This window comes from Cherax quadricarinatus, unplaced genomic scaffold, assembly GCF_038502225.1.
Source record: "Cherax quadricarinatus isolate ZL_2023a unplaced genomic scaffold, ASM3850222v1 Contig2483, whole genome shotgun sequence".
In the NCBI taxonomy this organism is placed as follows: Eukaryota; Metazoa; Arthropoda; class Malacostraca; order Decapoda; family Parastacidae; genus Cherax; species Cherax quadricarinatus.
In genome coordinates this window covers 35,773-48,539 of record NW_027197509.1, presented here as the reverse complement: position 1 = coordinate 48,539, position 12,767 = coordinate 35,773, and the positions used below count along the sequence as shown (strand labels likewise).

Here is a 12,767-nt window from a genome sequence, read left to right as displayed (position 1 = left end):
TCCCAAGGCTGTCATTCAAGGTGTTCCCAAGGCTGTCATTCAAGGTGTTCCCAAGGCTGTCATTCAAGGTGTTCCCAAGGCTGTCATTCAAGGTGTTCCCAAGGCTGTCATTCAAGGTGTTCCCAAGGCTGTCATTCAAGGTGTTCCCAAGGCTGTCATTCAAGGTGTTCCCAAGGCTGTCATTCAAGGTGTTCCCAAGGCTGTCATTCAAGGTGTTCCCAAGGCTGTCATTCAAGGTGTTCCCAAGGCTGTCATTCAAGGTGTTCCCAAGGCTGTCATTCAAGGTGTTCCCAAGGCTGTCATTCAAGGTGTTCCCAAGGCTGTCATTCAAGGTGTTCCCAAGGCTGTCATTCAAGGTGTTCCCAAGGCTGTCATTCAAGGTGTTCCCAAGGCTGTCGTTCAAGGTGTTCCCAAGGCTGTCGTTTAAGGTGTTCCCAAGGCTGTCGTTTAAGGTGTTCCCAAGGCTGTCATTCAAGGTGTTCCCAAGGCTGTCATTCAAGGTGTTCCCAAGGCTGTCATTCAAGGTGTTCCCAAGGCTGTCATTCAAGGTGGCTGTCATTCAAGGTGTTCAAGGCTGTCATTCAAGGTGTTCCCAAGGCTGTCATTCAAGGTGTTCCCAAGGCTGTCATTCAAGGTGTTCCCAAGGCTGTCATTCAAGGTGTTCCCAAGGCTGTCATTCAAGGTGTTCCCAAGGCTAAAGGCTATCATTCAAGGTGTTCCCAAGGCTGTCATTCAAGGTGTTCCCAAGGCTATCATTCAAGGTGTTCCCAAGGCTGTCATTCAAGGTGTTCCCAAGGCTGTCATTCAAGGTGTTCCCAAGGCTGTCATTCAAGGTGTTCCCAAGGCTGTCATTCAAGGTGTTCCCAAGGCTGTCATTCAAGGTGTTCCCAAGGCTATCATTCAAGGTGTTCCCAAGGCTGTCATTCAAGGTGTTCTCAAGGCTGTCATTCAAGGTGTTCCCAAGGCTATCATTCAAGGTGTTCCCAAGGCTGTCATTCAAGGTGTTCTCAAGGCTATCATTCAAGGTGTTCTCAAGGCTGTCATTCAAGGTGTTCTCAAGGCTATCATTCAAGGTGTTCTCATTGCTTTTAATGTCGGTATAAAGAGCAATTTTTAGAGAAAAAATTAAATTTAAAATTAACATGCTATTCATACTTAAAGGAGTCTCACCACTTCCAGAGACCTAACTGTTAATTAAGGATTAATCTGCAACTTGAAAAGCAACTTTAAAAGTAAATTATTCTTTTCAGGTATTGACACTGACAAGCACAAATATCCAATTGGCTCTGGCATAGTTACATTCAACAATGTTCAGTCCTACAGCAAAGCTGTTAGAGCAGCATTTATAGAGATAAAAACTCCAAAATTTAAAAAGAAGGTGTGTAATTGATCTCCAACCATTTGTAAATTTAATTTCTAAAAAAAATTTTTTTTTGTCTGTGTGGTGCACACTGACCACACAGACCCATTTTTTCACATGTGGGCCTACCAGCTTTCTCCTGCTCGATTTGAAGCCGCTAGAATTATTGAGTATATATACGTTAGAAACATTGGCTCGTAAGACGTATTTATACGTCGAAAACAGTCGAAGGGTTAAAGTGCAGCCCACAATTCTTTTTGACAATCTGGTGTAATTCTACTATGTGAAATTTTCTAATTCATAAGCTTCTCTGTGCTTTCTTCTCAGTGATGCATATGCAGCAGTTAATGTACAATACTGGTTTAGTTTTAATCCGGTAGGCCGGAGTTGAGTCCTGGAGATGGGAAGTACAATGTCTGCACTCTGAAGGAAGGGTGTTAATGTTGGTTTTATAACTAGTGTGAGCCTGCCTCTGGCAAGACAATGGAGTGGGAAATGGCTGATGTGCTAATAAAAAAAATTAATAGCTCTTGAAATAAGGAATACATTAATGCAGCAAGGAAATGACAGCAAGGAAATGAGTGAGCTACTCAAGTCCCAATATGACTCAGTTTTTAGCAAGCCGCTAACCAGACTGAGAGTCGAAGATCAAAATGAATTTTTTATGAGAGAGCCACAAAATTTGATTAACACAAGCCTATCCGATGTTATCCTGACGCCAAATGACTTCGAACAGGCGATAAATGACATGCCCATGCACTCTGCCCCAGGGCCAGACTCATGGAACTCTGTGTTCATCAAGAACTGCAAGAAGCCCCTATCACGAGCCTTTTCCATCCTATGGAGAGGGAGCATGGACACGGGGGTCGTCCCACAGTTACTAAAAACAACAGACATAGCCCCACTCCACAAAGGGGGCAGTAAAGCAACAGCAAAGAACTACAGACCAATAGCACTAACATCCCATATCATAAAAATCTTTGAAAGGGTCCTAAGAAGCAAGATCACCACCCATCTAGAAACCCATCAGTTATACAACCCAGGGCAACATGGGTTTAGAACAGGTCGCTCCTGTCTGTCTTAACTATTGGATCACTACGACAAGGTCCTAAATGCACTAGAAGACAAAAAGAATGCAGATGTAATATATACAGGCTTTGCAAAAGCCTTCGACAAGTGTGACAATGGCATAATAGCGCACAAAATGCGTGCTGAAAGAATAACAGAAAAAGTCGGTCGATGGATCTATAATTTCCTCACTAACAGAACACAGAGAGTAGTCATCAACAGAGTAAAGTCCGAGGCAGCTACGGTGAAAAGCTCTGTTCCACAAGGCACAGTACTCGCTCCCATCTTGTTCCTCATCCTCATATCCGACATAGACAAGGATGTCAGCCACAGCACCGTGTCTTCCTTTGCAGATGACACCCGAATCTGCATGACAGTGTCTTCCATTGCAGACACTGCAAGGCTCCAGGCGGACATCAACCAAATCTTTCAGTGGGCTGCAGAAAACAATATGAAGTTCAACGATGAGAAATTTCAATTACTCAGATATGGTAAACGTGAGGAAATTAAATCTTCATCAGAGTACAAAACAAATTCTGGCCACAAAATAGAGCGAAACACCAACGTCAAAGACCTGGGAGTGATCATGTCGGAGGATCTCACCTTCAAGGACCATAACATTGTATCAATCGCATCTGCTAGAAAAATGACAGGATGGATAATGAGAACCTTCAAAACTAGGGAGGCCAAGCCCATGATGACACTCTTCAGGTCACTTGTTCTATCTAGGCTGGAATATTGCTGCACACTAACAGCACCTTTCAAGGCAGGTGAAATTGCCGACCTAGAAAATGTACAGAGAACTTTCACGGCGCGCATAACGGAGATAAAACACCTCAATTATTGGTAGCGCTTGAGGTTCCTAAACCTGTATTCCTTGGAACGCAGGAGGGAGAGATACATGATTATATACACCTGGAAAATCCTAGAGGGACTAGTACCGAACTTGCACATGAAAATCACTCACTATGAAAGCAAAAGACTTGGCAGACGATGCACCATCCCCCCAATGAAAAGCAGGGGTGTCACTAGCACGTTAAGAGACCATACAATAAGTGTCCGGGGCCCGAGACTGTTCAACTGCGTCTCAGCACACATAAGGGGGATTACCAACAGACCCCTGGCAGTCTTCAAGCTGGCACTGGACAAGCACCTAAAGTCAGTTCCTGATCAGCCGGGCTGTGGCTCGTACGTTGGTTTGCGTGCAGCCAGCAGCAACAGCCTGGTTGATCAGGCTCTGATCCACCAGGAGGCCTGGTCACAGACCAGGCCGCGGGGGCGTTGACCCCCGGAACTCTCTCCAGGTAAACTCCAGGTAGGGTTAAATGGTGCTACAGCTGCATATGCTAATATTTGTTACAAAGAATAAAAAGGGCCTAATACCATAGTTGGAACAGTATGCAGATAACCAGCACATAGGAGATGCTTGGTTTGTCCACCTTGGATCAGTGAAAGCAACAGACTAATTAATGCATTGTCCAAATCTAACCAAAATGTTGTCACATTTCTTGTATGTACGAGTTACTTATTTAAGTAACATTATGGATACCGTATTTTGTTGTATTGAAGCAAGTATAAAAATTAGGAACTTAATGAAAATGTGTGCACATGTACAGATGGCAATCAATTGGTATTCAGTTTCGTTAGATGCTTGTGTTCCTGTATTTCAAATAGTTAACAGTCCTTATTCTTCAGGTACAAGTTGACCCATACCTAGCAGACTCTCTCTGCCAGCTGTGTGGCATGCATCTGGGCCCATATTTCTGCCGTGATGAGAATTGCTTCAAGTATTTCTGTCTATCTTGCTGGCAGTTGACTCACCCAGTTGATGCACATGGTGGCCATAAGCCAATAATGAGAAATTCAAAGTTGCGTACTCAGAGAACTCTCAGCCATGTTATATAACTTTCCACAAGCTAGATCCTGCCATGTTTGTTGATTTTCTAGATTATAAAATTTTATTTTGTAACTTGAATCTATATTGTTTCTATTAATGTGGAATTCTATATTGAATACAATTGTTTTTGTACTTTGCATTCAAAAAATGGATGTGCTTGTCTTTTGGCAAGACTAATTTTAGTAAATTTGTTTTTATGTGGATTTAAAAGGTGGCTTTACCTATAACCATTGATAGACAACTGCAGTGTTGGTGTATGGTTTTATTATAGTAGCACTTGGTACAAGCCTATGAAAAATATTCATAGTATTCACAATAGGATTCCAACAGCTTTTAACAGGCCAGTTTAGAGTAGTTTTAATAGTGCACAATGACATTAGTATTATCCCAACATTTTAACATTTACATCATGCTTAAAGCTGTATGGAAAAGCCTCTTGGCTTTCTTTTTTTTTTTTTTTTTTTTTTTTTTTAAGCCTGATTTTTTAGTGCAGTCCACCAAAGCACTTTTATTCCTTTTTGGTTCTTATTTGTGTTGGGCACAAAATTGTAGGAAGTGCAGCCATGATTTTATTTCATTTAGTGTCTTGATCAATCAAGTTTGGGCAAAGGTTGGTGGTTTTAGGTAGAGCACAATTTGTCCCAAATTTTAATTGAATTTCTTCATTTAAGTTTTTTCTTTATTTTAATGTGAATTCCACATAGAAAAAAAAAAGGCAAGATATGAGAAGAAACAGCTGTAGTATCATTACTTCCAACTGGAAGTTTTAGTTTATATTTAAAGATACTGTTTATATAAGGTGTGGTATAAAGTGGTAAGTGGTTATTGAGATGTACTTTATGTACAAGTGCATAGATGGCATTGCACAAGTCATGACTTGAAAGCTTCTTAAATTTTACACATTTTAGGGATTGATCTCCTGAAACTGGGGTGGTGGTTCAGTTAATTTTAAAGCACAAATCTTAATGTAGGACCATTGAGTGGAATTTGCTCTTAAAATTTGATGAAAGCATTTTACTTGTGTTGTAAGATTATTACTGTGTTGAAACTTTCTACTCAGATGGTCTTGTTTTAGCACAGTACATACTAACTTTGTACTCAGATGGTCTTGTTTTAGCACAGTACATACTAACTTTGTACTCAGATGGTCTTGTTTTAGCACAGTACATACTAACTTTGTACTCAGATGGTCTTGTTTTAGCACAGTACATACTAACTTTGTACTCAGATGGTCTTGTTTTAGCACAGTACATACTAACTTTGTACTCAGATGGTCTTGTTTTAGCACAGTACATACTAACTTTGTACTCAGATGGTCTTGTTTTAGCACAGTACATACTAACTTTGTACTCAGATGGTCTTGTTTTAGCACAGTACATACTAACTTTGTACTCAGATGGTCTTGTTTTAGCACAGTACATACTAACTTTGTACTCAGATGGTCTTGTTTTAGCACAGTACATACTAACTTTGTACTCAGATGGTCTTGTTTTAGCACAGTACATACTAACTTTGTACTCAGATGGTCTTGTTTTAGCACAGTACATACTAACTAACACTTCAATACTGGTGTCTTATAAAATTATGAATTTTGGCACATGTCAAAATTATAATGAAAGCTTTGATTTTTGTGCTGAAAGGCAACCATTGCTTCCATACATTTTACTATGTTGGAATTTGAGGGGGGGCGATTTCTTAGTATAATTGTTTAGTGTTAACAACCTTTTACTTGATGAAAGTTTAGTTGTAAAAGATTTGATATATTGGAATTACAGATGTTTACAAAAAGATTTTAATGTTAAAGGAATTGGGCAACATTGATACACACAGGCTGATAATTTCGTTGACGACTTGGCATGTTTGACTACTCTCCTGCTCCTTAAAGATACTTTTGAGTGAATAGCTCAGTAATGGTTTAGTTTCTTATGGAATTAATAGAAATTATGTACTTTACTTTTCATTGTACTAGCTTTGGCAGTACATATACTAAAAAATCTTCTGTTTTGTTTGAATTTTTGTTAAATTTATCATTTATTTTGGTGGAATATATTTGCAATTTAAGACTTTTTTCATTGTTCCTATAATTAAATTTTTAACTGCTTATAGTTCACTGCTCCAATTTTCCCTTAAAGGGATATTTCTGAAATTCAGCTACTAAATGATGAAAAGGCATAGTTGGCCTTGTTGTAATCTAGCATCTTTAGTATTGTGATGTACCTCCTGCTGATGAAAATTTAATCTCGGAGCATGTCAAATAAACCTTTTCAGATGCATGTTGAACAGCAATAATTCAATTCAATTCAGAGTTTATTCTCTATAAGGATTACAATGCTGAGTTTACAGAATTTGGTTATTGTGTGGTTTACATGTAGTAAAATAATTAGAGGGTACTACTAGAACATCTAGCATGGCTAGCCTCTTCAAGGGGGGCTCCTTGGCGTGGTGAAGAGGCTCTTGGTCTGAGGAATCAGACCTGTTGGTCTCCTTCCTCAGACCGAACCTAATTATCCCCCAATCCCCCCCTCCCTATCCCATCCTCCCCTTTTTCCTTTCCTCCTCCCCACCCCTCCCTTTTGCCCTTCCTCTTTTTGGCCTTTGAGATTTCTCCCACAGGTGCGCTATTATTATTATAATCAAAAAGAAGCACTATGCCACAAGGGCTATACAGCGCTGCAGGGTAGGGAAGGAAGCGAGGGTATTGGATGGCAGAAGGGAGGAGGGATGATCAGTAGGTTACAGAAAACAGCGGGGAAGGGGATAGTACGGGGGTAGAGGGTAGCAAGAGATTGAAGTAGAAAGGGCTGAAGGTATCAGAATTTGTGAAGTAAGTCAGTTGTTGTCTAAAAGTCAATGAGAGAGTCTGGATGAAAGGTGGGTCCATCAGCGAGAAGAAGGTAAAGAGAGAGCAGCAGAGCGAAGACGACAACGGAGGTAAATTCTGTGTGCTCGTTGATAAAGTTGGCAGTCCAACAGAATGTGGCTGACTGATAATGGAACTTGGCAATTCTCAGAGAGGAGCAGGGCGCCTCTCCATGAGATATCCATGAGTAAGAAGAGTATGGCCAATGCGAAGACGGGAGAGAGTAGTCTCCCAACCTCGACACTGGTGATAAGAAGACGGCCAGTAACCTATACTCGGTTTAATAAATTGAAGTTTGTTGCCGAGCATAGTAGACCAACGTTGTTGCCAACAGGTGTGAAGTTGGGAAGATATTACAGCAAAATAGTCCGTAAATGGAATACCTCTACATGAAACTGGTAGGTCATGTACTGCTGACTGCGCAGCAGTGTGTGCCTGTTCATTGCCCTGTACGTCAACATGACCAGGGACCCAACAAAAAACAATATGCTTGGTAAAGATGCGGCGTAGCCAAAGTTGGATATGGAGGACTAAGGGGTGAGGTGTATCAAATTTCTGTATAGCCTGTAAAGCACTAAGGGAGTCTGAGACAACCACAAATGATGACACAGGCATAGATGCAATACGGATAAGTGCTGTAAGGATGGCATGCAATTCAGCAGTAAAAATACTAGCTGAAGATAGTAAATGCCCTTGTACGAAGCTGTCCGGAAACACTGCTGCAAATCCTACGCCGTCAGAAGACTTAGAGCCATCTGTGTACACAGCAATGGCATTAAAATGAGTGAAAGTGGTCAAGAAAAAGAGAGCGGGAAGCGACCGTAGACAGTTGGGCTTTCGAGCAAGGGAGAGAGAAAGAACAGACTCGAACAGCTGGAACTTCCCAGGGGGGTAGGGAAAAGTGAGATGCTACATGTACATAGAAAGGTGGTAATTGAAGAGACGACAAGAGCGAATGAAGGCGAAGAGAGAAGGGATGGAGTAAACAGGGGCGGCGAACAAATAATGTCTACTAATATCAGTGACCATTCTATAAGTGGAAGGATTGCGGAGATCATGAGAGTGTACATAGTAGCGAAGGCAATGGGCATCACGGTGATCGGATAAGGATGGAACGTTCGCTTCTGCATAGAGGCTCTCGACAGGGGAAGAGCAAAAAGCACCAAGGCATAAACGTAATCCTTGGTGATGAATGGGGTTAAGGCTAGAGAGAGTAGCAGGAGATGCCGCTGAATAGATCTGGTCACCATAATCAAGTTTCGATAAAATAAGGGTGGAATGTAGGCGAAGGAGGGTTCGACGATCAGCTCCCCATGAAAGATGAGCAAGGGTTTTAAGAAGGTTCAGCCGGCTGTGACAAGTTTCCTTCAGAGAGGTAATGTGAGGTTTCCAGGATAACCTACGATCAAAGAGGAGGCCCAGAAACTTGACTGTATCACGTTCAGGGATACGGGTGCCATAGAGGTACAAAGGATGATCGGAGATGACAGAGCGTCTGTTGAAAGTAATTTGGTGGGTTTTAGTGCTGGAAAATTTAAACCCACGTGTGGTGGCCCAATTGGAAACACTATTTGTCCATACCTCGCTGCATTACACTGCAGCCCGTATCCACTTGAATAAGTGGTTTGCAATGTTCTTTATATCTCTCTCCTTCTCGAGCATTTTCTATCCCAGACTTTGCCTTTCTTGTTTCATCCTTACCACCACCACTTCTGTTACTTGGTGATTTTAATGCCCACCATTTCCTCTGGGGGGGGGGGTCTCATTGTGACTCGCGTGGTGTCCAGTTGGAGGCTTTTCTCGCCTCTCACCCCCTCCATGTTTTAAATATGGGTACTCCCACCCATTTTGATCCTTGTACTCATACTCTCTCTTGCATCGATCTATCAGTCTGCTCTTCCTCCACTGCACTAGACTTCACCTGGTCTGTTCTACCGGACTTACATGACAGCGATCATTTTCCAATCATTCTTACTTCTTCCTATTCACCACCTGTCTGCAGCCCTCGCTGGCAATTTGATCGGGCAAATTGGGATCTTTACTCACACCTCACTGCTTTTAGTGAGGTTCCTTCTTCATCCTCCATTGATGAGTTCCTACACCTCTTCTCGACGTCAGTTTATACCGCAGCTTCTCATTCTATACCTGGAGTTTACCTGGAGAGAGTTCCGGGGGTCAACGCACTGTGGCCCGGTCTGTGACCAGGCCTCATGGTTGATCAGAGCCTGATCAACCAGGCTGTTACATCAACTTGTCGGTACCATATTTTTTTTTTTATATCAAATTCTAAGTGATAAAGAATAAAGTGATCAAGGAGGGGTTTTGGGATATTAGCAGTCTGGAGGGATATATTGTGTATCTTTATACGTATATGCTTCCAAACTGTTGTGTTCTGAGCACCTCTGCAAAAACAGTGATTGTGTGAGTGAGGTGAAAGTGTTGAATGATGATGAAAGTATTTTCTTTTTGGGGATTTTCTTTCTTTTTTGGGTCACCCTGCCTTGGTGGGAGATGGCCAACTTGTTGAAAAAAAAAAAATCATAGATGAGCACTGCTGAATAATGCCTTACTTTGAAGTAATTACAGGTAGTTAGAAAACAATCAGAACACCTTTAACAATACCTTAAGGGATAGTTACAACACACGAGTATTCCTACCTTTAGAGCCAAGTACACCGTGAGGATTTGAAGCATTAGGGAGAAGAGTAACTCTCAGGTCCGCTGGAATATCCAAAGCTGTTGGTGGTTTGTATTCCTGAAAATAACAACACATCTTAGTTAAAAATTTAAGAACCCTTTGGGGGTTTCAGACGTACTAGTACGTCTTACGACCCAGGGTTTTTGACGTACTAGTACGCCTAAATTCTAGTGCCCTCAAATCTAGTGAGAGAAAGCTGGTAGGCCTACATATGTAAGAATGGGTCTATGTGGTCAGTGTGCATAGTATAAAAAAAATCCTGCAGCACTCGGTGCGTAATGACAAAAAAAAAAAACTGACCGTGTTTTTGGATTAAAACAGCGACTTTGCACTGTATTTTCATATGGTATTTATTGTTGTATTCTAGTTTTCTTGGTCTCATTTTATAGAATGGAAGACATATTACAGAAATTGAGATGATTTTGACTGGTTTTACAATGAAAAGTACCTTGAAATTGAGCTCAAATTAGCAGATATGTTCGATTTTTACCAAAGTTCAAAAGAAATATAAGAGGGGCCTGGGGATGTGACTAATGAACAGAGAACTTGTTATTTTAGTACCAGGAATGTCTTTCTTGTTTATTCTGGACCTTATGCGGAAATTGGCATCTTTTGAAATTTGTGTGAAATTGGCAAAATCGCTAAATTCTGACCACTTTATTGGATAGTTGAAATCGGGAAATGGGTGGTTTCTTGTACTCATTCGATAGAAAAAATGGAGTTTTAGCGAAATAGTTATGATTTTTGTCGACTAGTACACTGGAATTGTCTGAAAATAGGGCTCAAAGTGGGTAAAATCGCCAATGCGTAAACATCGTCGAGACTGCTAACTTCGCGAGAGCATAATTCCGTAAGTTTTCCATCAAATTTCATACTTTTGGTGTCATTATGATTGGGAAAAGATTTTCTATCTTTTCATAAGAAAAATAATTTTTTTTTTTTGAAATTTGGCCAACCCTGAGAACAAGTCTCTGAGAGGACCTGTCGACCCCCAAAGGGTTAAACTGACAGAAATGTTCAAATAAAACTGTAAACAAAACTTATTATGCTAACCTTGGTTTATCAACCTTACTTTATAATAATTCTTTTTTTTTTTTTTATTATCACACTGGCCGATTCCCACCAAGGCAGGGTGGCCCGAAAAAGAAAAACTTTCACCATCATTCACTCCATCACTGTCTTGCCAGAAGGGTGCTTTACACTACAGTTTTTAAACTGCAACATTAACACCCCTCCTTCAGAGTGCAGGCACTGTACTTCCCATCTCCAGGACTCAAGTCCGGCCTGCCGGTTTCCCTGAATCCCTTCATAAATGTTACTTTGCTCACACTCCAACAGCACGTCAAGTATTAAAAACCATTTGTCTCCATTCACTCCTATCAAACACGCTCATGCATGCCTGCTGGAAGTCCAAGCCCCTCGCACACAAAACCTCCTTTACCCCCTCCCTCCAACCCTTCCTAGGCCGACCCCTACCCCGCCTTCCTTCCACTACAGACTGATACACTCTTGAAGTCATTCTGTTTCGCTCCATTCTCTCTACATGTCCGAACCACCTCAACAACCCTTCCTCAGCCCTCTGGACAACAGTTTTGGTAATCCCGCACCTCCTCCTAACTTCCAAACTACGAATTCTCTGCATTATATTCACACCACACATTGCCCTCAGACATGACATCTCCACTGCCTCCAGCCTTCTCCTCGCTGCAACATTCATCACCCACGCTTCACACCCATATAAGAGCGTTGGTAAAACTATACTCTCATACATTCCCCTCTTTGCCTCCAAGGACAAAGTTCTTTGTCTCCACAGACTCCTAAGTGCACCACTCACTCTTTTTCCCTCATCAATTCTATGATTCACCTCATCTTTCATAGACCCATCCGCTGACACGTCTACTCCCAAATATCTGAATACGTTCACCTCCTCCATACTCTCTCCCTCCAATCTGATATTCAATCTTTCATCACCTAATCTTTTTGTTATCCTCATAACCTTACTCTTTCCTGTATTCACCTTTAATTTTCTTCTTTTGCACACCCTACCAAATTCATCCACCAATCTCTGCAACTTCTCTTCAGAATCTCCCAAGAGCACAGTGTCATCAGCAAAGAGCAGCTGTGACAACTCCCATTTTGTGTGTGATTCTTTATCTTTTAACTCCACGCCTCTTGCCAAGACCCTCGCATTTACTTCTCTTACAACCCCATCTATAAATATATTAAACAACCACGGTGACATCACACATCCTTGTCTAAGGCCTACCTTTACTGGGAAAAAATTTCCCTCTTTCCTACATACTCTAACTTGAGCCTCACTATCCTCGTAAAAACTCTTCACTGCTTTCAGTAACCTACCTCCTACACCATACACTTGCAACATCTGCCACATTGCCCCCCTATCCACCCTGTCATACGCCTTTTCCAAATCCATAAATGCCACAAAGACCTCTTTAGCCTTATCTAAATTCTGTTCACTTATATGTTTCACTGTAAACACCTGGTCCACACACCCCCTACCTTTCCTAAAGCCTCCTTGTTCATCTGCTATCCTATTCTCCGTCTTACTCTTAATTCTTTCAATTATAACTCTACCATACACCTTACCAGGTACACTCAACAGACTTATCCCCCTATAATTTTTGCACTCTCTTTTATCCCCTTTGCCTTTATACAAAGAAACTATGCATGCTCTCTGCCAATCCCTAGGTACCTTACCCTCTTCCATACATTTATTAAATAATTGCACCAACCACTCCAAAACTATATCCCCACCTGCTTTTAACATTTCTATCTTTATCCCATCAATCCCGGCTGCCTTACCCCCTTTCATTTTACCTACTGCCTCACGAACTTCCCCCACACTCACAACTGGCTCTTCCTCA

General features: G+C 41.4%; 1 long non-coding RNA gene across 1 annotated transcript; it reads left to right on the top strand.

Moving 5' to 3' along the window:
* The first annotated feature begins 835 nt into the window (after window positions 1-835).
* LOC138851866 (uncharacterized) lies at window positions 836-6,386 on the top strand. The gene is made up of 2 exons (XR_011391459.1): window positions 836-1,378; window positions 4,124-6,386. It is a non-coding gene; the product is annotated as an uncharacterized lncRNA (long non-coding RNA).
* Window positions 6,387-12,767: the final 6,381 nt, after the last annotated feature.